The sequence below is a fragment of the Strix uralensis genome, chromosome 5 (assembly GCF_047716275.1).
Source record: "Strix uralensis isolate ZFMK-TIS-50842 chromosome 5, bStrUra1, whole genome shotgun sequence".
NCBI lineage: Eukaryota > Metazoa > Chordata > Aves > Strigiformes > Strigidae > Strix > Strix uralensis.
This window is the reverse complement of record NC_133976.1, coordinates 68,698,390-68,726,055: the sequence shown is the minus strand read 5'-3', so window position 1 is coordinate 68,726,055 and position 27,666 is coordinate 68,698,390.

The following is a 27,666-nucleotide window of genomic DNA, read 5'->3' as shown; positions in this document are numbered from 1 at the left end:
TCTTACAATATTGTACTCTAAAGAGGCTGCAGTCTTCTTTTGAACAACAATAACGGGATCTGGGCTTGATTGGGTTTTTTTCTCTGGACAAACCATTTGGGTCTTGTTTTCAATACCTGCTATTTTTACCTTACCAAGCTGGGAGTACACTGTACTTAAAACAAAAAGCTAAAGTATTTTTTTTTCATTTTTCACATACTAACCTCTGGCTTTTGGCCATGTCCACAATGTGCTCACTTTATGCCTATCAATTTGAATGAGTTTTGTTATAATTTTTATACCAGATGAGTTCAGCTTGTGGTCCTCAAAAAAGACTAAGCAGAGAATTTCCCAGAAACCTAGCATTTCCAAATAGCCTCTTCAAGTAGAATCACTTATTGCAATTTAAATATTCAAGCACTTTTATTTTAAAGTTAATATTGTTTATAGGAAGCAAATGCAAATAAGTGGTAAAAACCTTTTGGTATTAGGTCATTAAAAATCCATTCTTGACTTCCTGCCCATAACTACATCTTTTTTCAGACCTGTCACCCATTTCATTTAAGCACTTAGCTTTCTCCTAATGAATGAATTGGCATTTCATATTACCTTATTATCCTATAAAGCAAAATGCATACTCAATAACATTAACGGTAATTTCTCATAAAGACACATTATCGATCCGGGTGCTACCTGTAAGCATTGAAAATTGCAGCCTGCACACAGAGCTTTTCACATCTGGGCCTGAAGAATTAAAGAAAAATTAAATTTGACAGCAGTAAATTCACAGGCACAATCTAGGCACCAATTTATATGCAAAATGAAATGCTTTATGAAAATTTCCTCTATTTTCTCACGGAGATTTGGGAAAAAGATTTCACTAGATGCTTCTTTCTCTAATATCCCTCTACTTAAATATTATACTGCAGTCACTGCAGACTCCCTTTGATGTATAAATAATCAAGTTAAATTATGTGCAGCAAGGAGACTAGTGCTCTGCCATTCTTATTTTACAAAGTAATATCTACCCTAGAGGGTCAAATTTCCCTGACAAATTCTTAATTACTATGTTGCAACAGAAGCAGAATCTATTTGTGCATAAATCCTGGGCATTCCCATGTGGTAAGTAACTAATATTACCAACCATTTCACTTGGCCTGTTCACTGAACTCCATAATTAGATAATACTTTTGATGATGGTACATTTGAAGTCTTAATCCATTTAATTTTTTATGAGATTTTTTTTATTTTAATAGGGATATGTTAGTGACCGCTGCCTATTTAAAAATCATTAAAATTCTGTCCACAGCAGTAATAAAGATTAAAGATTACTAATATGGCATTCATAACCTTTCTGGTTTTCTAGAAATCTGGGGCTTAAGGTAAATGTTAAAGGTCATTTAATATGTTAGTCAGTAATTATAATCCTGGGTAATAGGTTCCTTTTCTAATTATACTGGTATAAAAGTTCTATTGTTTGGGTCTATTCTTTTGATTTTCTTATTTGGGTTTTTTGGGGGATAAGTAATCCTGGAATTAAGTTTCCGAACATTGATGAAAGTAGGTAATGCACAATGATTAACTGGATAAAAGTCATATGTTTGAATGCCACGTAGTATCTTGCCTTGAAGTTACTTACAAAAGATGCAGCATCCCTTTCCAGGAGAAATAAAGCAGAAAGGTCATTGCAGAGATTAATACCTTTTCTTATTTTAATATCAAACATTGACAAATAAGATAAAGGCTTTGTGAGCAAGCTCAGAAGAAAGTGAGAGTGGTTAAACACTAGACGGAAGAGAATCTTAAAAGAATAATCTGACAGTCATTTCAGAGCAGGGAAAGGAAACTTCCTCACTGAAGCCCCGATTCGGGAAAACACTCAGGCAGACATTTCATTGAAGGTGGCATATTCTGCATGCTTTCCTGGGACACAGCTTGGATCTGCACCCAACCACTTGTTGAAGAAAATATTCTACCTTCTGCTCATGGCAAAAAAATCTGGGCAATTTTGACTTAGAAATACACTTATTTTCTATGATGTGGATATTCTGCAATGCCTTTCTTCCCTTACCTGTACACAGATATATATTTATGATGTTTGTAGATTATGCACTAGCAAAATTTACCCAAAACCACTTTTAAGTACAAGGCATTTGATTTTAAACACATTTTTAAGCTTCCTTTAAGTTGTGTGTACTAAAATGCTGTGTTAGGTCACAGTGCCCTGCTGAATCAACTCAGACCTTGCAAAGGGTCAAAAGGGACAAAAGTATCCCTGCTGGATTTCTGATCAGATGTCTTCCTGCTGGCTGTGGATCTTACGTCATGCACCACAACTGAGTGTCATAATGCTCTAACTGCAGGAGGAAAAATTTAAGGGAAAACCAGAACAATAGTAAGAAAATGTCTATGGAAGGTGACCTACTCTTTGTGTTTTTCAATTTTAGCACAATACAAATACATAATAGCATTAAAAACACCTATGTCACTAACTCATTTCAGCAGTAATGATATCTCACTAGCTGGCTTTGGGCAAGTCACTAAGGTCACGTTTGAAAAACATCTGCAGGTCATGATTTTTCCATGGGCACTGAGCAGCTTCTTGAACTACAGATTTTTGCTGGAGTTGATATTCTGTACTTCTGAAAATCAGGCCTCCAATGTCTTAGCATGGGAGTAGAAAAAATGTTGATAAATGTATGAAAATTCTGGTTTTAACATCTCTATTTTAAAAGGATGACAGTGATATGGCCTGTTGAGGTGGTATGAAGTTTAAACAGTCTATTTTTATAAGGCATTTCGCTTTACAATAGAAAGGCAACTGCCAGTAGACCAGCTGATAAACCGCTAAAAGTCATAGCCCAAATCTTTTTCAGCAGTCCTTTTTATTCTTGAAGATTTACAAATTCACAGCCTCTTGTGCTTAGAGTTATTTCAAAGGAGCTAAAAAGCAGACTGGTGAATATAATTTAACTATGATTGGTGAAATTTCAAGAATGCTAAATCAGAATTGTATATAAACCCTTGATTAAGAAACTAATCTCTTATAAGCATTTCCTTCATCCTGAAACCCAAGTAGCAAAATCTGAGGTTTTCTTGTAAAGAAGCAATAGCTGACCTGAGAAAAAGTTTAACTTCCTGGTTTTATCAGTAAATTCATGTGAAGAGTCTTCTTTCAGAGCTTTTTTGAAATACTAGAATGAAGACAGTGTGTCAAAGTTTCAATTCTTTTATATTTTTCTGCCTCTATTTTTTGCCTTTTACCTAGCTGCAGCTTCCCAATGAGTCTTTCTTACCAAATACTACAAAACATTCATTTAAAGGAAAATAAAGACAGCAAGAGCTTCGTGTTTATGCACTCACACACAATTTACCCATTCACCAGTCTTATGCCAGATAAAATTAATGAGCAGTTCTCATGGCTACTTCTGAACTAAAGTGCCACTCCAATCCCAAATTAACAAACTGGGTTGAAATAAGTAATAGCCTAGTTATTATGAATAATCACCAGAACCTCTGGCTCAGTTTCTATCCAAAGAAACTGTGATCAAATGTTAGCTCTTTAAACTGAATATCCGTCCAAGAAAAAAGCACTGAAAAGAGAAGAAATGTACATTGTGCATCACCAAAAGAGCTTCCGGTCATTTGAACGGCAGAGAGTCAGATTACGCTTGTCCTCTGGACCTGCCTGGCACACCACCAGCAGCAGGCAGTCTCCGAGCCATCTCAGCACCAGTCAGGGCTCTCTAGCCCTTTTCAAAAGTTGGAGCAGCTTCAAGACTTCATCTAATCTATGTTTGGTGAAGATATTTTGGCTTCTCTCAAGTTAGAATGCTCTTGCCATTCTTTCTTCCTACATCACATCTCCTATGCTAGTGATCAAATGTAACTGGACCTGCTTTGCCTGTCCCAGATGTATTCTGTGGATAGAGGACCCTTGTGGATAAACCACATCTTGCACAGCCACATCTTGCACAGCTACAGCTACATAAGGGGTGATACAAAGTACCCATGCAAAGTGTAACAAGTACTTGCTTATGGGATATTTATTTTTACTGTATTGATCTTTAGTATGCTTCTTCACAGAGTTTTCCTAAAATATTTTCCATTATTCTGCGATGTGAATGAAAAGGGTAGCTAGAATATTTTATATTATTTGGATATCTGCTACTTAATCCTCATGACTGTGAAGAAGAGCTAGATTTTGTGGGACTGGGGAGGAAAGATCCACAGTGAATAATGATCAAGTACAGTGGAAACCTGAGGGACTCTCAGCACCTTCTTCCTATCTCTAGCAGTGGGTTCAGTCATGTGCAGATGAGTATTCACAGTAATTCCATCAGCCCAAAAGTCAAACTGGCCAAAGTCTCTGCATGACAATCAGCCACTACTGGTGAACCACAAGTGGTATAGCTCCATGATACTTTCTTGTATATTATTCCATTTCTGAGTGCTGTGGCAGCCATCAGCAAACCCTTGGAAAAGTAAATTTCATCACAGGGAAGAGCTAACATTAGCTTTCACCCAATCATCTCTTTAGTAAAACTACAAGATTAAATTTGGGGTCTGGGCCATTGAATTTTCGTTAAAAACTTTGTGCATTTGGTAAGAATCGACTTGATAACATCTAAATATACTATTTTTGTTATTTCTAAGGTTAGGGCTGTAAATGAGCAGCTGATGTAAAGGGAGATCTGAGAAACTCAGAAATTATACAACAAAACACTATAAAATTGTTCTATATTTTGTTTATTTTCTCTCAAATTAAGCACATTTTCAAATTCTTGAGGCAGAATGAAAGGGAGAATAACATTCAGAATGTTTTAAGCCATGCTGTAATGACAAAACTTTTTTAATCTTAAAAGCATTTTACATCTACATATACATTTTCTATTGTTTATTTCTTTGAAAAATTTTCAAATTTTTTCCCTATAAGCATATAATATACCACTACATCTATAAATATGCATAGAAAATCTTGATGTTGATAAGGCTATATAGGCATAATTTAAAGTATAACCTCTCTTATACATCTGAGGGTTAGTTCAACAGCACAGAGCAACATAATTAGAACTATCAAACCATGTTATTTTCTGTCACAGATTGTTGCTTGAAAAAATTATAGAACAGAAAGAAACAGATTCCAATGCCCTATAGCCATGCTCAGAATCAGCAGAAGACTGTACCAAAATGCATGTCTTCCATGAAAAATTTAGAGACATATACACATTGGTCTGTCTTCAATCTGAGGTATTTGAAAGATAAATTCAGATTTTACTCTGTTAGTTTTAATAAACAATATTTTAATATATTATAAAATGAGCAATTTCCCATTTTAAATGTTGAATGACTCAAATAGGCAAAAAAATTTGGGAGAAAACCGCAACATCTAATTAAAATAAAAAAATTTCTGCTTGAATTCCAAAATTAAGAAAAAATTTCTCAGATTTATTTTTAGTAAGTTGGTCTTTGCTTTTCTTCTTTCTTTAGTTTTCTTTTATAAATTTCCCCTTTCAGTGACTCCTTACACTCTCAATCATCTTAACAGGCTAAATTCTGAAACTAATTGCTATAGCTGTATTTGGAAGGAGGAAAGCAGGGTGATATCTACCAGATACAAAAACCTCCTGCTGGTGCAGAAGAGAAAGGCTTGCTCCATCAAAAATAACCATTTGAGCTTGCCTGAGAAATGCAAAATTATGTTCCTTTAGTTAGCACTTATTCTGTCCTCTGCTTCATGAACCAGCCTGGGCTGAGAGCACCTTTTCCTTTGCAGTTTTGAGGCAATAGTTGAAGGAATACTGAAGGGTACTGCGGAGCTCTAGCAAAGTGTGTTGCCCTAGTGGAGAGCTGGGACTAGGGGCTTGGCTGGTGACACAAAACTCTCACTAAAATATATAATTCATGGTCTGAAATAATTTTATGACTCTGGATACATCTGTCCTCTGTATGGGTTTAGATAGAACTGTATTAATAATGTGATTTATTCATCACAAATGGAGCTGAACAGAGGTATCCAGGCCACACCAGAAACCATAACTTTGAATTAGGTGACTTGGGGCTAGGATAGGAAACAGTAAACATTCTCAGAAGGAGAACTGCTTATCGCTACTGAAAAGAATCAGTATACAGAAAATTGTGTCTTAAATACCACTGGCCTTTGTGACTTGTAAGTAACAGCTCTGGTAAGAGGAACATAGTTGCCACTGAGATACAGGTAGGAATCAGTAAACAATGCAAGATTGGTTACATGCAGAAGTGCTGGATAAAAATAGGAAGAGACTCAGAGAGGCATAGGATGGATTCACTGGAGTAGTGATAATGGATTAAACAAAAAAAAAATTTAATAGGTCTTTAGTTTGATAACTAAGTAAACTCTTCGCTTGCTGTATCTGGACAGTCAAGGGCTAACAGAAGAGTGTTATTTTGCCTAAATTAGAAAATTCTGCATTGTCTGTGTTTTCCACCTCTAATGTAATGCAGATAGCAGGAATGCAGATATCAGGCATGGCCATTGTATCACTGTGCTTCTGTTTTTTGGTATTGTAAGACTTGGTCTCTTCCTATAAATTCATGTGGATTATGTCTATGGAGATTGCTTGATTTCTGAATCAGCAGGACAGTTGAGACCAGCTTCTTTTTCATTTCATTGCATCATGGCAGTTAAAAATCACCTTTCAGACATCTCCTTAGTTCCCAGTTACAAAATACCATGAGAAGGTGACAGAGGAAAGATTATTCAATTCAAATGAAAGAAGAAAAGGACAGAAGGGAAAAAAGCACTCTGTTTAGAGGTTAGGATTCTCACCTGGGAAGAGTGAAGACACAAACTCCATCCAGTTTTTGCTCATATGGTTGCATATACGTTTCACAATAGGATGCAATCTCTAATGGCCCTGCCATATAATCTAATGCATTGCTTTCTCGTTTGCTAAAGGAAGTTATGTTTAAGAGGTCTGGAGGGAACACTGGTTCTATACTGCTACTATAGCAGTAATAAAAACCAATGCTCCTTGCATCATCGGCTCTACTGTGGTGACAGTGTGGCTGCAGACAGAGTCTATATGCCTATCGATCAGCTTGACTGGAGCTCAGGTATTTAGCCACTGGTCAGTACAGATGGTAATGCAACTACAGGTCTCGTCTTCACTCTACTAGCCCCACGATTCCTGTTTATCCTCCTGAGGATAGAAGTCAGAGGTGAAAGCACTGAAACCCTTACTTTTAAAGATGCTTTCACTGTCCTGCCTGGTCAACTGATTTGGTCATTGCCTCAGTTTTCCAGTCTGTAAAATTAAAATGTAGTTACTTGTTGTACTGGAGTGTCATAAAGATTATTTCAATGGTTATAAACCTCAGTTTTCCTGTCTGTAAAATTAAAATGTAGTTACTTGTTGTACTGGAGTGTCATACAGATTATTTCAATGGTTATAAACCCCTTCTGGAATTGTATAGTGATAAGTATTATGTGTATGCAAGGACCTGAAAAGGGGGGTGTTTTGTACAATCTAGAGCTACTCCTTTGTGTTTGTTTTGTTTGTATATCTGGAGCATATCAGTAAACACAGTTTAAAGAGCAAACGTTAGATATCATATTGGGGTGCATGAAAAAAACATGATGCCTATGTATATGCAGATGTGAAAGAATTAATGAACGTTTTAACTAACAGGGGAACCTTTCTGTTCAGAAATACCAGTACTCATATATATAATTTTTTATATATGCATATTGCCATGTTCTCTTTCAGCTAACCTTTGTGTGAGAGAAACTTCTGCTGATGTCAAATGGCCAGGAGGACATTAGCAGCTGATATCGGTGCCTGTCGGGTGCTGTTGGGTATGTATCCCCACCACCAGGCTGGCTTCCCTTGCTACTGTCACTGACCTTGCAAACAGCTCCGACAAAGGTCGGAATGGATTCATTGATCAGCCAGGCCAAGCATATGACAGTCTGTGCCTTAATTGAATCCCAAAAGGGGGCAGACTGGGTTTTTATTACAGAGGCCAGACGATAGCACTCATTAAAAGCTCCACAGACTGTGTGGTTTACTAATTAGTTTATTATACAGACACCTTGACGATGGGCAAAGTTGTCATTTTGCCCTTTATCGCACAGGGGATGTTGTTAAAAGTTTAATCAGCTAACACTGACCAACTTAGCTTGGCAGGCTGTGGACAGTCATTACTGAGGTCACCCCTGCTGTAGCAATTCTGACAGGGTCACAGCATGAATCTCCAATAAAAAGCACATTACATAAGGTAAGAGTGCACCTGAAAGGGAACCAGGAAAAGAGATGTGCTCAGTGGGGAGTAGGAAACAGATGGACTGTTAGGACAAGTGAAGCCTGTTATGGTTTCTCTTTGCTTACATTGTTTAACATATGCTTTTTGGAAATATGGGAAGCTCTGAGATATTGCTGTGATATGTTCATTAGAACGCAAGATAGCATGAACCAAGTGGTGTGTGAACAGGCATTAAGTATCTCTGGTTTTGAGAAAGCAGGGATGATTTCACTAGCTAAGCAATACCTAACATGCAGGTAATGGGCTGGTCCAGAGTGGTAGGAGAACTTGCCCTCCTAGAGGGAGACTATGCAGGTTTCCCCCTAATGTTGCTTTTCTTTCCCACAAACAGGGTAATTTCATGATGTACCTTAGTATCTTTATTCCCTTCAGGTATGAGCATGTGTCACAGTTTAGAGAAACTTTTCATAAGGTTACTTTTACTTAGTTTTACTACAGTGACATCTGGAAGTCCCAGCAGAGTTTAGGGCCCATTAATACTCAGTCTTACACAAACAAATGCCCCGTATCAGCTCTGTATCAGAATACATAGAGTATAACTAGATAGGTCAGATTAAGGCTGGTGTAAAAAACTGAGGCAAATGACAAAGGTCCTTGATCTTCTTTTCCCATTGACTAAACCATGCTACAACTTGGTCTTTTTTCTTAGGAAACTAGCTAAAAATAAAAATAGCTTGACCTGTCTGTGTCACACCTATGAGTCAACTTGCTCAAATCTGGATTGAGGACTGGATAGGGTCCTCGGTTCCTTCAAGTCTTCTGGTAGTTGATATTTTCCACAAATGCTGGTAAAACAGTACCATTTTTAATTATTTCCTTGAGGGGAAGACAGGGAAAACAGCAGTAATCACTGCTGTTTGGTTGCAGCTGGCTGGCAAGTCAATCAGTCAACATGCCTAACGTATCCGATCAGCCATGGCATGTACTGTCTCTTATTAAGCCACAAAAAACTCAGGTAGGGGACACAAAGTGGATGGAGTATCTGTAATAGACCACATGGAGCAAGAGGGTATTTGGGGGCAGGTTTGGGAAACATCATTTCACAGGGAGGAACTGGGGAAGTGGGATGCTATGGGCAAATAAGTTTAGAACAAGCTCTCAAGAGAAGGATGGAAAGAAAACTAGTTTGTTGAGGCTGGTATTTGTAGAGAATATGGGACAAAATTCCAGATAAAACGAGACTTTATTAATTGCTGCACATGGAACAAATAATTTATTTGGGTGTAGAGCAGTGTGATATGAAAAGAAAATCACTTTCTAATCCTTGAACAGGATCATGACAGAAACAAAGTAGAGATGACCCCACAAGGAATCTCCTGAGCCTGAGTTTCAGTTTACAGGTCATGTCATCTAGAACCAGGAAGTGAGTGCACCTGGCTGCACACATGGCTGAACTAGCAGAAAACAAAGATACCCACAATACTGAGACACAGATGCAACCTGGGATAGGAAAAAATGCGGGTCAAACTGGAAGTATTTAATAAGTGTGGTGACTTTGTTAGAGTATTAGGATATTTATTCTTGCCTCCAAGTCACATAATCTGTACATGACTGTGTTTTGGCATTGCCACAAAACACCATTTGTATTCTTTGTCTGAGATCTAGGTTAGGGTCTTTCATTTCAAATATTTTTCACAACCAGCAGCTGTAATTCCAGAGTATCGGAGCTGGAGCAGTATATGAGATACACTGCATTTGTTTCACTTCTGATTTTTTTTTTTTTATTTGTACATAGACATCAGCTGAAATTCTGGCTTTGGTGAATCAAATGGGGGATTTGATAGTTGCCTATAATAGAGAATTTCACACAGAATATCACTGTATATTTTTGAGATGTGCTTCTTCCAGCCACATGTCATTTACAATTACATCACATACCGAACGAAGGTAGAAAGGTAAGAGACCAATTTTCTTGCTTCAGTTTGGCTTTCTTCTGTTCCAAATGTCCAACACATCCACTTTAATATTTCATCATCATGGAAGACGTGAATGGCAGAGTCCATGTCAGTCATGTTGAATCCAACATAACTAAATGACTCTTCCAGTCTCATTTAAACAAAAAATGCAACCTTGAAACAAATAGGCTAGTATCTGTGTCTAGCTAAGGCATAAACTATGGTCCTGATTAGAAAAATAGAATGGTTTGGATTGGAAGAGACCTTAAAGACCATCTAGTTCCAACTCCCCTGCCATGGGCAGGGACACCTTCCACTAGAACAGGTTGCTCAAAACCCCATACAACCCAGCCTTGAACACTTCCAGGGAGGGGGCATCTACAGTCTGGGCAAGCTGTTCCAGTGCCTCACCACACTCACAGTAAATAGTTTCTTCCTAATATCTAACCTAAATCTTTCAATTTAAAACTGTTACCCCTAGGCCTGTCACTACACTCCTTGATAAAGAGTCCCTCACCATCTTTCCTGTAGGTCTTCTTCAAGTACTGGAAGGCCACTATAAGATCTCCCTGGAGCCTTCTCTTCTCCAGGCTGAACAACCCCAACTCTCTCAGCCTGTCCTCATAAGGAGATGCTTCAGCCCCCTGATCATCTTCGTGGCCTCCTCTGGACCCACTTGAGCAAGTCCATGTCCTTCTTAAGTTGGGGGCCCCAGAGCTGGACACAGCACTGCAGATGGGGTCTCACAAGAGCAGAGTAGAGGGGGAGAATCATCTCTTTTGACCAGCTGGCGACACTTCTTTTGATGCAGCCCCGGGTACAGCTGGCTTTCTGGGCTGTAACCACACACTGCTGGCTCATATTTAGTATTCCACCCACTAATACCCCCAAGTCCTTCTCCACAGGGCTGCTCTCAATCCACTCATTACACAGCCCGTATATGTGCTTGGGATTGCCTTGACCCATGTACAGGACCTTGCACTTGGCCTTGTTGAATTTCATGAGATTTATATAGGCCCACCTCTCAAGCCTTTAAAGGTTCCTCTGGATGGCATCCCTTCCCTCCAGCGTGTCAACTGCACCAGACAGTTCAGTGTCATCGGCAAACTTGCTGACTCTCCTATGCCCAGGGTGAAAATTTTGTCAGACCACACTGTAGTTCTTTCCAGCCTAGAAACCTTGGTTTCTTTGCCAAGAAAACAAGTCCTAATGTAGGGGAGATCACATACATGAAAATCTCATGTTCTTCTGTAGCTGAGATATAGAGATGGGTCCAGAAGGCTGGTGTCACTATCATATTCCCAAATAAATGTGTACGACGATACAGGAAGATAAAACACAACCTGGTGTGCTGCAATGGATACTATTCATTTTCATTTGAACATTAGCATAAGGTGCAGTGTCAGCAAATTTATATCTGTCATCATATGGAGTAAAGATCAATGAGTGTGTACTTACAACATGTCCTGAGCACAGCATGCTGAGAGGTGTGCAATAAAAGGAATTTGAGAGGGAGCCAACTCTGTGACAAAACACAACAGATGCACCTCTATTCACAGCAACATTATCTGAATGCCTAGAACAAGAATAGAAAAAGAATATTGGACAGACCCTCAAGTTGCTTTCATCAGCATAGTTCCCTTACCTTTAGTTTTTGCAAGCTGAGTTTGGCCCGTGTCTGTATTCGAAACGTGGATCCATCCATTCACATTACTTACACAGGAATCTGGCCACAGTATATTGCAACACTGGGGTGAGCAACGGGTCATGTAAAATGGTACCATTGCTAGTTAACATGCCTTGGTAGTCACCCCAGGAGTCTTCTCACAGTGACAGATTGCTCTGTTACAACCACACAGGCAAACGCTCCATCATTAACTCACTTTAAAAAAAGCTGCCTTAACTGTGAAACTAAAAGACTCCAACTTTTCCTTTTGCTGTAGCTCCCTCAGGCAATGAAGGAATTTGCGATGTGTGTCAATGAGACATTTGAAATCTCACACATTTAAATCGTCCCAACTTCAACAGCATTTTAAATATACTGAAACTAGCAGCATTTCTAAATTCAAATACTTACCACTTTCTTTCCCACAAGCTTGCTTCTACGAGCCTCAAAGGCAGTAGAAAATGTTATTATGCGAACAAAGCCTCTCTCTGTAACTGAATTAAATATAAATCCACTAAAAAGAGAGAAAGATAATATAGTAATTAATACTTTGTACTACTATATTACCTTTCTATTGCAGAGTAAAGGTATTAATTCAGCCTTAGCTCACCATTTTTGTTCCCATCTTATAAATAGAAAAATTGAGGCACAAAGTGGCAAAGTGATTTAACTGAAGGCACAAGAAAAATCAGTATCAGGGCAGGCATAAAGTCCTGAAAATCTGGTTCTCAGTGCTGCATCCACTGTTCTGTCACCAACCTTACCACAAAGCAAAGATAAAACAGAAAATAGGTGTCACCAACAGCGCTATCTGAAAACGGAAATACAAATGACAACAAAAATCAACAGTGAATCCTCAGTCCCCAAACCTCAGCCTCAGAAAGATGTACGGCTCACTGGAAAGAAATCTCTACTGTGGCCGTTATTTCAAGCAAGCTACTGCCTGCTTTCAGTGGTTGGCAAATTACGATAACTTCAGTGCATAACGTGTGGTATTTCTCAGTGTACATGAAGAAAATCTCATAATCCTATCCTCCAGTCTTTCACCATGCAAGTCAGTGAGGAGTTCCCATTAAGTTCAGCAGTGTGACACCGCAATTAAGCAGCAATTAAAAGTCACACAATGCAGCCCACTGGAGGGATGAGCTGTGTTCTGTCTAACATGATCAGCAAACAAACTCTTTTGAAGTGTTTAGACATAGTGCATTAGAAAACGTACCCAGCACAAGGAATTACTGTTCTCCCCTCACACAGACATAAATCTGGGCTTCACTCACCCTGTAGATGGATGGACCTGTTTATCCTCTGGAGGGATTTTACATGGCACCAGCAGGCAGCCCACAATGCAAAATCAGGCCTTTAATGATTGCTTGTGAGAACTTAGAATGACAAAGCATTTCATTAATCGTCCATTCCTAATCAGTCTCTTAATAGATCTATAAATGAATAAATACCCTAAGGAAATTGCTACTTTAAAAAGGGAAGAAATTGGGTACCACTTTGAATATTAGAAGACACAGGAGTTGCCTTTTAAGTCTGGAGTCATTCAACTTTTGTTGGAGTGTTACATAAAAGCTTTTAATTTACCGAGTACCTTTTTGTGAGTCGAGGGGATCATTTGTGACTAATGAAGAGCAAAGAACATTTTAATAATAGTGACAACTGGCTTTGATATTAATATTGTCTCCAAAAAAGTCTCTTTTGAAGTCTCTGAGATTAGGAAAACATCCAACTGTGTTAATAAAATTGCCTTGCCTACATAATGCTCTCTCCAGAGCAAAAGTAATTTTCCCCCATTTAGTTCCCGGTGTTATCCTTTGGATATTTTTATATAAATTTTTTCTCACTTGTCATTTTTCTATGCATCAACATTTCTAATTTTTTATTAGTTTTCAGAAATCATATTTAAATAAAAACTGTAAATTTAGATAAAAACTGTAAATTTAAATTAAAAGTGTAATGCTCTGTTTTTTACAAGAACTTGAACATATTTCATATCTTTCAAAACAGAAGCTTTTTTTTCATGTCATAGATATTTCTTGAGACTTTTTTAGTGGGGGAAGTAGGATGATGTTTATGATCCTTCCTTAGAACTTCTGGAGTCTATTAACAGATAAAAAAAAACCAGGTCACCCAATAACAATACTGTTAGGTGAAGATATCTTCACATGTTTACCTAGGCAAGGAGATTTAGCTGATATCCAGAAATACAAAAATTTAAAATGTTGCTGAAAATGGCATTATCAATTTAAGCAAGACACCCTCCCTAGAAATGCTGTTACTCCAGTAGGATTTGCTCTGGGGATCAGAACAAAAGCCCAAAATAGTATGGGGCCTTTATCCTCCTAAGGAGATAGCATACTGTCCCTGTGTGGACATGGTATTTCCGCATCCAGTAGTAGGCTTTATGATTCCTGACCACTACCTACTTATTGTTTCCAAGAAGAATTTCAATCCCAGTGTCACAGTTATGTTTTTTTTAAATGCGAAAAAATTAACACTGTATGATCTTTCTGAATTTTGCCTCCTTAAATTATTCCTCCATTTCCAACAGGAGCTTGTTTTCCCATCTTCTTTATGACAAACTGTTGTACAGTACCCCATGTCTTTCGGTACATGTCATACTCTCCCCAGAGAGAACTGCATTGGAGTGGTGTATGTGACATGGTCAGGTGCTTTTCCCTGTAGGAGTGCTGAATTGAAGCCTTTTTCAGGAAAGTATCAGTTTTATAGAATTATGACAGAAGAGAAGGAAAACATTAATATAATTTTGTTCTAGGTCTGTTGTTCTATGAACAGTGTCATATAGATGTTGCTTAAATATGACAGACCCTGAGATCATGTCATCTATTCAGATGGACATGGAGACAACCACAGCTGAGAGTAGGTTACTTCTGTTTTGTTTGTGAGTTCTGCATCCCTAAAAACTTTATTATGTCTCACAGACCTGTTAAAGTCATAGCGAAATGAGACATATTTCTGAACTGAGAGACGCATCAATATTTAGTTCCACTGAAGGGGATCAACTACAAATGACTGATGTGAAAAAAGTGTCTCTAAAAAGTGGTGAAAACAATATAATGGACCCAGTTCCTCTTGGGTCTAAATTCCATCCTCATTTAGTCTTTCATTTTTGAAATGAAACACTACTTAATTTTCCCACAGTTTTCAGAGAGGGTTACAAGTTAAAGCAATGCACTTGCTTAAGAATCTTGTTGAATCAGGACTGCATATGATGTATTGCAAGTCATGAATCATTTGAAACATAAACTAGAAAAATTTCTTTTTCTTCAGTTTCTTTCCTACTGCCCATGATGTATTCCCTGCAGCTCTTCCTTAATTAGGGAAGTTAAGACCAGTAATTCATCTCCAGTTGTTTCCTCCAAGCAGCAGCAACAGTAGGGGCATTACACAGACCGAGCTCCAGACCTTTTGCCGTGTGCTCTAGCCCTATGGAGTATGCTCCCATGAGTCCCAAAAAGCAATGCTATTGCTCTTGATACCTTTCCCAAAGAATAGACAACACAGATAACAGTCTACTCAGGATGCAAACACAAAATGAAACAAGACTACAATCTTATGCTGATTTCTGAAGATGTCCGTGTCCTTGATATGTTAAATACTGTGCAGCTGTGTTATATGCAGTGAGGGACAGAAGAGTGGGAACCACCTCTCTACTTGGGGGAGCCCCCCAGAGCACATGTGTTAGGTAGTTCTGACCAAATCCAAGTCCAGTCTCCTGGTTTGATTTTAACTATTTTTAGTTACAGGAGAGACTGCAAACTTTGTACCACCTACCACCTTTAACCAGAAATTCCAGACACAAGATAAATATGTGTAATTTTGACACAGAGAGAAGTTTGCTATGGGGTAACTAAACGTAGGCCTACAGTTAATATTTATAGACAAGTTTCTAACAAAGGGATGATAGGTCTAGGCTGCTGACTCAGCCTTCCTTATCCATATAGGGATGCTGTTGTTAAAGATAACCGAGAAGGTTACGAGGGGCCACAGAGGCCCCTGTGATCTGCAGGAGCCAGAGCACCCAGAGAGACTCATTCACTTCTACTGCACCTCAAAGTGGAAGGAATAAAGGACCTTGGTGAGTGTTCGTTCAGATGAAGAAACCTTTTATGGGAGTTTTTATAAAGCTTCATTTTGAATGACTATGTGGTAACTAGAGCTGGATGACTGTATAATAAGGCTCACTGGCTCTCTGATAGAAACTTTCATAAAGGAAAAAGTTACTGATGAAAGTGAACGGGATTTTTTGTGTGTGTGTTTCTTGTGCGGCTTGAGGTTTCATCTGGATTTCAGTGCCTGTAAAATGAGGGACAACAGGGGAGGAGGCCACAAACCTTAACTCCCTGTGCTCTCTTCCTGAAAGTGAAGGAAGAGCATCAAAGGGAATGAGAGTGACAGACTCTCTAACTGAAAGGCATTGTATATTCTTGCTTTAGGTCACAGCCATGGTTTGCATCACAGAGCAAAGTCTGTCTAATTTAACATTTATGAACTCCTTGTTTCCAGGGTGCAGTCTTAAGTGGGCTTGGAAACTTAGGGTGATAGTGCAGGGTTACAGTCATGGGGTTTTATTTGTTTTTTACTTTTGACAAATTTAAAACTTTCCATTTATGGCGAGGTGTTGGATGACTCTTTTATTATGGATCCTTTCCCTCCTTTTCCTTAACCTCTCTACTTCTCTGCTCATCAGGCTGAAAAAGTAAAATCCCTACCATGTCACCAAGTTCATACCAACACTTTTACATGTATACTTCCTTTGTTCATAAAATACATGAAAAGATTACAATATATACATGAATGTAGAGAAACCATCAATGAAGTGTGTATAAATTGTTCCCATGAAATGTAAAGGGGAACCTTGCCTAACTGGTGTTTCTGCATTCATGTTAAATTCACTTTTGCACAGAGCTCAATAAATGAGAAAGTGAAAAAAGAAATGCATGTAAAATATTTATAATAATAAGTTGGGAACAACATGTCACAGAACTATAATTACTGTATTTGTAGTTCTAAGAAACAGTATAAGCTAGGGTTTCTTCCAATATTTTAATAATTTTACAGATTTTTAAAGGTGGTTTTGAAACAGCTTTACAGCTATTTCTTCTTCTTGCTAATTTAATTTTTCGAGTGATCAGTATGCAATTTGTTATATATATATGTGTATATATGTGTGCCCACACTGTAATCACGCCATCTCAGTTGTGAGAGCAAATGGGCTCACTTGAGTAAGTGCTCACATTTGCAATGCAATTGTGAGCTGGTGGACTGTGAACGCACTAAACTGGTCTACTACTGTGCTCCAGTAACAGGCTTCAGAAATAAGGTATCTTCTTTGAAATGCAACATATCTTTTTTGGTTTATACACCAACAAAACAGGAAGATCAAATACACAAAGAATTTTTTAATCAGCTGACAAGATGATTTGAAGGATAGGATTGACGTTAATAGGAAAAACAATAAAGTAAACCCCATGCCTTTGGTTAAGTTGTTGGGGTATGCTTTGGATAGATTCTGCTAGTTTTGATTCTGCCCAACAGAATCCCCTGTTAGTCCCCTCATTAGGTACTGGAGTGGCTAAAAGATGATGTTGAAATTCCCAAGAGGTTTTTGCTCTATTCTTCACTAAAAAAAATTTTCGGCTGTCTAGCACAAAGAAATAAGAGATTCATATAAGCAAATAATAAATTAGAGATCACTTTGACAAATGTGAACTTTTCCTGTTGTTTCTGAGTGGGCTGAAATAATCCAGAACAGGTGAACAGGAAAATGAGAGAATGATTGGAAACCTAGAATACAGGAAATGGGCAAACGTAGTATCTGATTTTTAAATGGGAGAATTGCAGATAAAGGAATTCTAGGCCAAATAGATAAGGAGCAATACTCAACCCACCTGTAAGCAAAGGATGTAAAAGTGATAAGTAACAACTGACAGATACATCAAACTAAGAATCTGTCAAACCAATCACATTTCCTTCAATGGCAGGGTAACAGGATTCATGGAATGAAGTAGTTGTGAGTCACCATCAGATTCTGACATGATTTGAAAGACGTTACCATAAATAAACCAAAAAATGCAGAATGGGCAAGTACTGTAAGCACATCAAGTTAGATAACTGAATTTAAAAAAAATAGTTATAAATGTGTTTCTGTTAAACTGGAGCAATGCAGAAAAGGAGGAAAGGAGTCATACTTTGACTTGTCCTGGGCTTAGCATTATTCCCCATTTTCAGTAATGAGGGTGGAATTGTGCATATGTAATAATTTTTCTAGATTATACCCAGTCAGGATCACTCATAAGCATGTTAGAGGACAGGATTAGAATTCAAAACAGTCTCAGCAAATAAGAATCGTAGTCTGGAAAAATAAGAGTTGATTTAATAAGGCCCAGACCAAGGTGCTATGCTTATTTTGATTCTTCCTGACCGAACTCATGACTTCTGCACAAATACAAGGTGATGGAGGCCTGCCTATGCAGTCGATTTGCCAGAAGCAGTTTTGGGGTTATAAGGGATAATAACCTGTACATAAATCAATAATTTTAACCACTTGTACTAGGATGTATAAAAAGAAATGTCAGACATAAATCACGCAAGTAATCTTTTCAATCTTTTGGTAAAGCCCTCAACTTTCATCTCCTGTTCAGGTTACTACATTTTAAGAGAGATGTGAAGAAAGCAGAGGCAGTCCAGAGGAAAGTGACAAAAATGATCAAAGACCTATAGAAAAATGTCTTACAAGCAAAATTTGAGAGGACTGGGCTTGTTTAGTCTGAAGATCAGAAAACTGAAGGGAGATGTAATAACAGTTTTTAAATTAGTTGATTCCTGTGAAGTGAATGACAATAATTAAACTTCAATGTACAGTGAAGGTAAAAGAGGGAGAATGGCGAGGGGTGTTATGTTGAACATCAGGATCTCTTTCTGTCTATGATTTTCCATCTCCTCTCAGAAGAAGGAAAGAATTTCCTCCCCCTTCTTATCCCTGTCCTTTCTATATTAAAATTATTCAGTAGATTTAAGTCCTGGAGCCTAAGTCAGTATTTAGGCAAGTGTTAAATGTCAAACTTTCCAAAAAAACAGTCTGGTCTCTTTTCATTACAGATTTAAGCATATGACTAAATTTAAGCCATTCAAACACTTTAACTACGCAAGTGATTGAAGTTGAGTGTTGTCTGTTACATGTATCTGAACTTAAATTCTAGACTAATAACTTTGCCAATTTAGTTCCTCTATTGCTTGGGAATTTATACATATTTAAATAGAAAATTGATGCAGATGAACTGAGGTCTCAATTTTCTGAACATATATGTTATAGACCTTCATCTGTTCCCCTCTTTCCCTTGACAGCAAAGGGTCTATACATCAAGAATTTGTGTTCTGACCTTACGGTTTGAAAGGTATTGAGTGCTTTAGCCTCCAGTATTGAAATCATTGGATGTCTGTTGCTGACTCAGCTGGAAACAAGGTTAAGCCTGTAAATAGTAACATTATTGAAAATCACTTTTTTAACTGCAATTTCCTGAGTAACACTGAGGTTCATTTTATCAAACCTCTCCCCTGAAATCATGTGTGAGGGCTTGTACACCTCACACAACTATTAGCATGCTGCTGGAAAAGCAGTCAGCTTTTCCCACATTTTTGGGAGGACACTTCTGAACATGTAGCTATTAAAATAGTAATTTCTCTGTTACTCTGCAGTCTGGGAAGTGACTGCAGCGCAGACCTACACTGACACTGCACACCTGTGGGGGCCCACAGTTGTAGCTACCTCAGTTTCCTATGGAAACCCACACAAGTATGTCACTGCTGTTTACTCATCCCTCCTTCACCAAGAAGAGTGAATGGGTGTAAAAGAACCACTGCATCCCAAGCATTAGGAAAGGTATGGAATATTTGTTCCTATAGAGCTACAGGCAAGCTGATGGCCAAAAGGTGGCATCTGATGATAGACTATAAGGAGCTAAACTGTGCAAGTTGGGGGTGTGAGGTAGTAGCTAGGTGCATAAATCCCTTTGTGAATCAAGCCCATAGAGAACAGAAAGGAAAATTCTAGGAAGACACTATTATAATGAATAGTTTATAACGGATTTTTTTTTTTTAATCCTTAGCTTTGTAAATCTTAATGCTAAATTACAACATATCCTAAATTACAACAGTGGGATAGAATCTCATTCTCCACCTTGAGGCAAATGGTTTTTTTCTATTAAAAACATTCTGTAAAAAAAAAAAAATACTGCTGCATGATTACTTATTTGTAATTATTTTATTTTTTATTCTAATATCTTTCTAATGGTTGTTCAAAATATTTTGGTTCCTTTTTCCAGCTGAGGACTGATTTTTAAGCAAAAACACACTGTGATGTTGTCAAAATAATATAGCATGAGACCTGTCTATAGCATAAAACCAAAGCATGTATTAATTAAGTAGTAGAAATTGTTGCTCTTTGCCATTTAGACATAATAATCTTTGCTGCTGAGAACAAATAGAGTGATGAAAAATGAAGGTCAGTTCATCAGATATGAATCAGCTTTGTTTCAGTTGTTTTAGAACATTACTGGAATTTCCACCTCTGAAGTCAGTGGCATGTTGTCAGTTACCGCTGTGGGAAACTACTTTTAAGAAGCTCTGGTCTGCACTACTTAAAGTAATGTTATGCAAAGACTCATGTTAAACCTATATGACCCCTCAAAATATGCCAACCAAATAAGCAAAATCTCTACCAGACTCCACAGCTGTCAGTGTAAATTGTGCAGTGTAAAGTTCAGGTAAAAACCTGGCTCTTGGGTTCCACCTGCCTGCAGCTGTCCAGCCCAAACTATTCCCTTGAAGAGTCAGCTTTGGGAGCAGCTGATTCTGTAAGAAAAATGTCGTGGAGACATGTTGTGGAGATCACAGGTTGAAATGGACACCTCAATATCTGTACAATTTTGCCTATGGAGGGGAATGATGTCTGATGATCTACAATGAGTTTACGAGTTCTTCCTTTGCTCATTAATGTCTCTTGTAGTCATGCACTTCACAGGCTGAATTTGCACACATAAACAGATAACATAGAATAATCACAATAAGGATATTTGAAGGAATTATTTGCAAATAGATCTGCCCTACTTTTATTTTGGTCTATTTATTATTATTGTGAATTTTTCTCACTGGAGCAGGTGATTCTGGTGGGAGAGAACGTGACGTTTATTTTTGTTTTAATTATTTCACTTTTAAAAAACTCCTGTTAATTAGATCTTTTTCTCCCTTATCTGATCCCGTAAAACAGCTGAAGTCTGTTACTGAATGTCAGTACATTCAAAAACTGTTATGAATAACTAGTGGTAGCATTGCACAGTGGATTTCCCATGGTATTCCACAATAGAAACAAACATGCTCTGGCAATACAATATTAAGACATACAGCATTTCAGCACTTTCTGTGCTTCCAACAATTAAATTACAGTTACCCTGTGCTGGGCTATAGGAGGAGGAGAAGAATTCTGTTCCCATACGACTCTGTGGAGTATTAAACCTAGTTATTTTATTAACTAAAGGCTCTCTTGGGAAAGCCAGCTAAAATTATCATATCCTCTCACACACATAATGTAATTAAGGCCCCTATACAAAAAGGTACTTAAGCACATGCTCTACTTTAAGCACAAAGGTAGATGTCTTGATTCAATCAGGATTACTGCTGGGTTTAAAATTAAGTGCATGCGTAAGTGCTTTGTACTGAGGTTCCTATCACCAGAATAGCTAGAGAGTTATCAGGAGATAAGTTTGCCTTATCCAGAATTAAAATGGATGAGCTACAATGCCTTTTCTCCTCAAGTTACTCTTGATGCCTACTCAGAACTTTCTTTACAGTGAAACCTGCAGAATCTCTGAGTTCTCATCTCAAAAAAAAAATTAGGTTATTTTTGGTTTGCTGTGGGCACCACATCTTTATTTCCTTATTTTAGGCCTTTGGTTAGGATTTAATTGATTACAAAGGCATTTAAATTATATTATATATTATCATTGGTTTTCTTAAATGACTGTCCTAATTGAACGCACTGAGAAAGTGTGAGAATAATTGTTGTGGGAGTCAACTTCTCAGCAGATATAATTTTTTGCATGAGTGTTATATGGTCAGCACAAGGTAAGCCTCAGTCATCTAACACCAGAATTTTACATCACTGACCTGTGAGACCAGAAGTGGGACTACCACCCAGTGTACTTCTGTGTCTACGGGCAATGGTGTGGTGTTCACTCTCCAAATGAGAACTTCAGTCATGCCCCAGAAATAAGACAGAAAACCTCAAATCAGAACTGAAGAATATGAAAGGAGTTGATTAGCTGCTCTAAAGTTACCTGTTCTGGATTTGAACTGTTGTCTTTCAAGGACCTATAATATAATACTGGCATTCTCAACCATGTTTTTATACTCATGTGTCAGTGTACAAGAATGCACACCTCCACTCTCCTACAACATACACATAGACCCAGGTACTCCAAACCTGTGAGGTGCTTGCAGCTGTGTCAGGGTTGGCATTTCTTTGGCAGGGTTGTTTTGACAAATTCAGGAAAATGAAGTAACTCATGATGTTAATCTCCTTAGCAAGTTGTTGGGGTTTTTTTTTGCTTTTTTTGAAAGATAAAGGTACACCTGCTGAGATAAGAGAAGAGAGGACAGAAAGGCTAACTGATTGTGACTGCTCCATGCTGAATATGAAAACTCTGGAAATCAATTTAACGTTAACTAGGTATTAGTTTTTATATTTCTGACTTTCAAATGTCATGAAATGCCTGTAACACAGGCATTTTCTTGCACTACAAACTTGGAGTATCCTAGGGGAGTGTGTGTGTTGCCCCTCACTTCCTCCCAAACAGTGTTTGAGGTGTAATGGAAGTATTGCCATTGTCTGGTCATTCTTCTGGATACCAGAAATTTGCATCCAGTCAAATCTCCTGATAGTGGTGAGCCAGGGATGCTGCCGATCATGTTTTACTTTCCCTTTTGACAATTTTTTGTTCGTCTGGGTTGTCAGAATCCTATCATTCCTGAGCACTAGCATAGAAAATGTTGAACAACCAACAACATGCATTATCTTTTGTGCTTTTACATTCACCTGCTTCTTCCCCCTTCACTCTTCCGTTCAGTCCTAAATGCATCTTTTCCTCTCCTGGCTGTCAAATGTATCTTATACTTCAACTGAAGGAAAAAATCCCTTAAGCTATGATGCCACATGTTCAATGCAATCAAAAGGAGTTTGGCTTGTGTTAATCTAGGTGTGCTATATTGTATGCACCTGGGGGGTGTGTGTGTGGATGTGCCATATTGAGAAACCATACATTACTTATCTCTGAGCTGTAACACAGAGAAATAAACAGCCATATGGCAAATGAACTTCGTTTTTTTATTGCTTGGCTTTATTTGTTTCAAAATAGCGCAGTGCCACAAATCCAGAATATTAACAATGCTCCATCTGGAACGTGGAAGGTTTTGCTGCTTTGCCATCCCAGCATGTTAGTTTTCTTGAAACACTTCGGCTGCAATCCCCGCCTCCCTGCCTTGCACCTCAGGGATTTGCTGTAGCCAGGGAGGTCAGTGAGAACAGAACATCTTTCTTCTGTCTTTGCTGGGCTCATTAAAAACTCAGATGCACAAAGCAATTTGTCAGATATATAATAAAGGGAATCAAGTTAGAGATATAGCTTGACGATTTCTTTACTCGATGATTTCTCTTCCTTTTAAAAGAGAATGGAGTAATTTCTCATTCTGCCATTCTTTGGCTGAAAGAGCTGGTGGAGAAAATGAGTGACCAGCTCTATGCTGTTGTTATTCCAGTATGAAATGGAGATAATTAATACTATTATAAACAAAAAGCAATTATTATTGCAATATGCAACTACCATTTGTCATTATTCCTATATTGAAATGCACAGCTATATAACCAGACCTCCAAGGAACATATACGTGTAATTTAACAAGGTCTGGGTGACCATTCACTTTACTACTGTTTCTTTCCATGTCAGAATAACTTTTTGCCATCTAAATTACTTAAAATAAACTATTCTTGGCCTATATTTGTAACCGTTATTACCTTTAGGGTCACAAAGTGACAGTGTTCATAATCACGCAGTGATCTGATGCACAGCCTATTTTGCAGAGTTTACAGTCTAACCTCCCTCGTACATAATCAAGTTAACATGTATTAATGATTTACCACTTTTGATAACTAACTATGGGCAAACTCTTAGCCAGTAACAAACATATCTGCTTAATTTTCCGTATGATAAGTTTAAAGTAGCGTTTTTTAATGCCAATTATGACAGCCAAAAACATGCCAATGGAAACTTGTGAAATTTTGTGTTCAAATTGCAAGTCAAGAGAAAAGTAGCAGTATAATTTCCATTTAAAAATGACCAAGAGGTATAAAAAACAAAAAGGAAGGTTGTTTGAAGATACAAATTAATAATTCCAAGTAAATAGTTTGCTGTGCTTATCGGTTATCGTTTGTAAGCAGATCAGTGGCAACTGGCTGTGTGGCTATGTGACTGGTTGCACGTCTGTTGCAAATGCCTTGTACAATGTTAAAAGAACCTTCATGCTCAGTGTGTAAAAGGGCCTGGGATAGGTTAGGAGCCTGCAAACAAGCCATAACGTAGTACAGAACACAAATACAAACATTTGTGTATGAAAATGCATCTCTCCATATGCTTGTTGTACAGAACTGAACACATTACTATAGTTCAGATACTCTTTCTCAACCTGAAGATCAATATCCTTTTTTTTATTCTTCTGTTCTTATCTCTCCTGTTCTCTTTCCCTCAAATGGAACTTGCTATTCCTTTCACATTTTAGGAAAAAAAATGTAGTTATGTGTATTTACATGTGATCATATTTTCAGTGTCTTTAGCTCTTTTCATCTTTTTCATTCCTCAAGCAACCAGAAGTGTAAGTGAGTATATTAAAAACTTCTACAATCATGAACAATGCACTTCTAATTATAGGAAAGTGCCATACTGTAGTCAATCTCTCAGCAGTTCTAATTATAAGACATCATCAGATTAAATTAATAAATAATGAAAGTTAATTTAGAAGAAGCTCTGCAAAAAATGTAAATGACATTTTTACATACAAGTAGAATTTGTAGTTAACTGAAAAACGTCATACAGTAACTTCATAGTTGCATGCACAAGTCTGTGAATTCTTTGCTTTGATCTTTTCCCTCAGATACTGGCGGATAGTGTAGGCTGTCAAATGGACGTGCTAATTATCCATTTACAAAATTTCCTGTGCTTAGTAACAGATATAAACTCAAATCAAACTGTGCCACAACCTATTCTAGACATGGACAGCAGTGATTTGTCCTCTATCTCTGTACTTATCCCCTCTGTTCACCTGTTGACCACTTCACCTTTCTATATTTTAAGACCTATGCACCTTAAGCATACAAAAGAGATTTAAAGTCTTTTCATTGTGAAAGCAGTCCATTATAATATCAAATTATTATGCATTTTGTTTACCTCTCATCCAAACTTAGATGGTTTTCATTCTTGGCTTCTTGTCCTCTCCCAAGATCGACATGTATTGTTTTATTCTCTGTCTTTGTAATGCTATTATGAAACACAGAGCACTTAATAGACAAGGTTTCTTTCTGATGCCTGCTTAATTTGGTAATTTTGTTTGCTTTTTATGGAGTTTCCCCCCTACCATATAGATTCCTGAAACCAGCTGCTAGAAGGGAAAGATAGGATGTTCAAAAGTGACTAATGATCTGGGGAGTCTGGAATTTTAGCTGTCAAATTTTATTTCCAGTATTTCCTGGAAGTCAAGATCCTTTAGTTATTTGGTGACAGTCAAAGTCAGTGTTCACTACTCAAACTTCTGGTCAAATGGACAAAATATATCCCTATTTATAAATCAGTGTCGAACAGGAGTTTGCTTTTGGTTTTCAGAGAAACAGGCATCAAAAAACCATTTTACTTATAAAGGACACAAGACTTCAAGCTGCCAAAATTCCTTAGCTTCAATTTACTGCAGCTTTTTCTGGGATCCATACTCATACTGTTACAGTTGTCAGCAGCAGAGGATATGAGCTTGGAGTTGATCAAGACTCAGAAGTGTTTAATGGCTTAATATCAAAGCATTAAATGAAAGGAATTTGTTCCTTATTTTTCTCCTTAAAAATAGTGAAAGGAATAATGGTGAAACAATGGGCAAAAAAATTTAAAGTATGGGCTTGTCTTCACTGCTTAACAATGGACAGCCTTGAAAAATATGTGCCTGTTGAGTAACTTTTACTGAATATGGTGCTGTTTCTGGCTGACAATTCCTGTGCTAACGACAGTGAAATGGAATAACCATGAGGAAATAACCGTGTTTATCTTCATCTCAATTTTAGCTACTCCTGTGTATTCTTAAAGCTCAGCATCTAAAATCATGACAGATCATCTCTCTGCAACTGTTTACTGCTGTTGTCACCTCCCTCACCACAGTGAGATTAAAGTGGTCTTTTAGTTTCATATAAACACTTACCGTTCTAACATATTTCACAGAGATAATAAAAGATTCCACCACCAGATTTACTTGGCTCTTCCAGTGCCTTCTCTCTTAAAATCATAACTTTTTTTCCTGGAGGGATTTTTTTTTTTCAGCAAGCACCTTTTCTATACCCACAGCTACCCAGTAGCACAACTGCCATGGCACTCCCCCCCGCCCCCTTTTATCCTTATCACAGTGTCCAATTCCGTCCAGAATATGACTTTGAATTTAAGGACCTGGTGAACTCACTGGAAAATCTTATCTTTTGTCATGATTGTGAAAAGCATCTCAAATAAGTGACTTACCAAGAGCTGAAAAGGCAAAAACTGAAGAACATGCTTTTTTTTTTTTATGACATTATAACCATATTTTCCTACACAACTCCATGATTTCCATGGGACCTAATTTATAGTTTCTGAATACTTTGAACTGACTACAGTATAAACAGCCAGCAATAAAAAATTCATTCATCATATACACTGGTAATTTTCATTAAATGTGAAGGATGCCTGACTGACTCATTGTAAATTAACTGCAAGATTATTAAATATTTTTCTGGGTCTAAATTAATGCATAAACCAGGGCAGGGATGAGGTGGGGTGGGGGAAGCAGAGGATGGTAAAATAATGCTTTTTTTCTTGAATAAGTTTCTATTATTATTATGAGATACTTTCACACATAGATTTTCAGGACTTCAGTCTAGTCATTAGCATTATATCTTTTTTTGTAGAAGAAATCAAAACAGAGAGATGTAAAATATTCTAGTATGCAAGTTCCAGAATTGGATAAATACCCCATGATCTTGAGTTTCAATCTGGTGTTTTATTTACTGTATACCACTGTGTCCCATGTAGGCTATGTTACTTGAAATTAATGCTATTTAAATTCACACAAAGCTTACACCAAAGATTGACTTTCATGTGCTTCACATTATGCTGCTGGAGTTCCACTGTGTATCAGAGACATAAAATAGATTAGATCATCCTATGCTTTTAAATTAATAGCCTTTCTTAATTTAGCTACCTATAAAATGTATGTTTTTATTTACCTTTCTTCCAAGAGTATTGTAAAAGTGAATCAAAGTTGGTAGACTTCCTGGAAAATAAGTGCTGTATTAGTGCAACAGTGTAGTATAATTCATTCCTTGTAAGGCTGCATTAATGAGTGCTGTTGGAAAGACAGATCTGATCTTCATAGGTTTCTAACTCCTGGATATTTTCATGTGTGCATAGAGCTGTAGAGTGGATTTTAAGATTGGGGACTTCATGGCAGGTTTGATTTCTACCC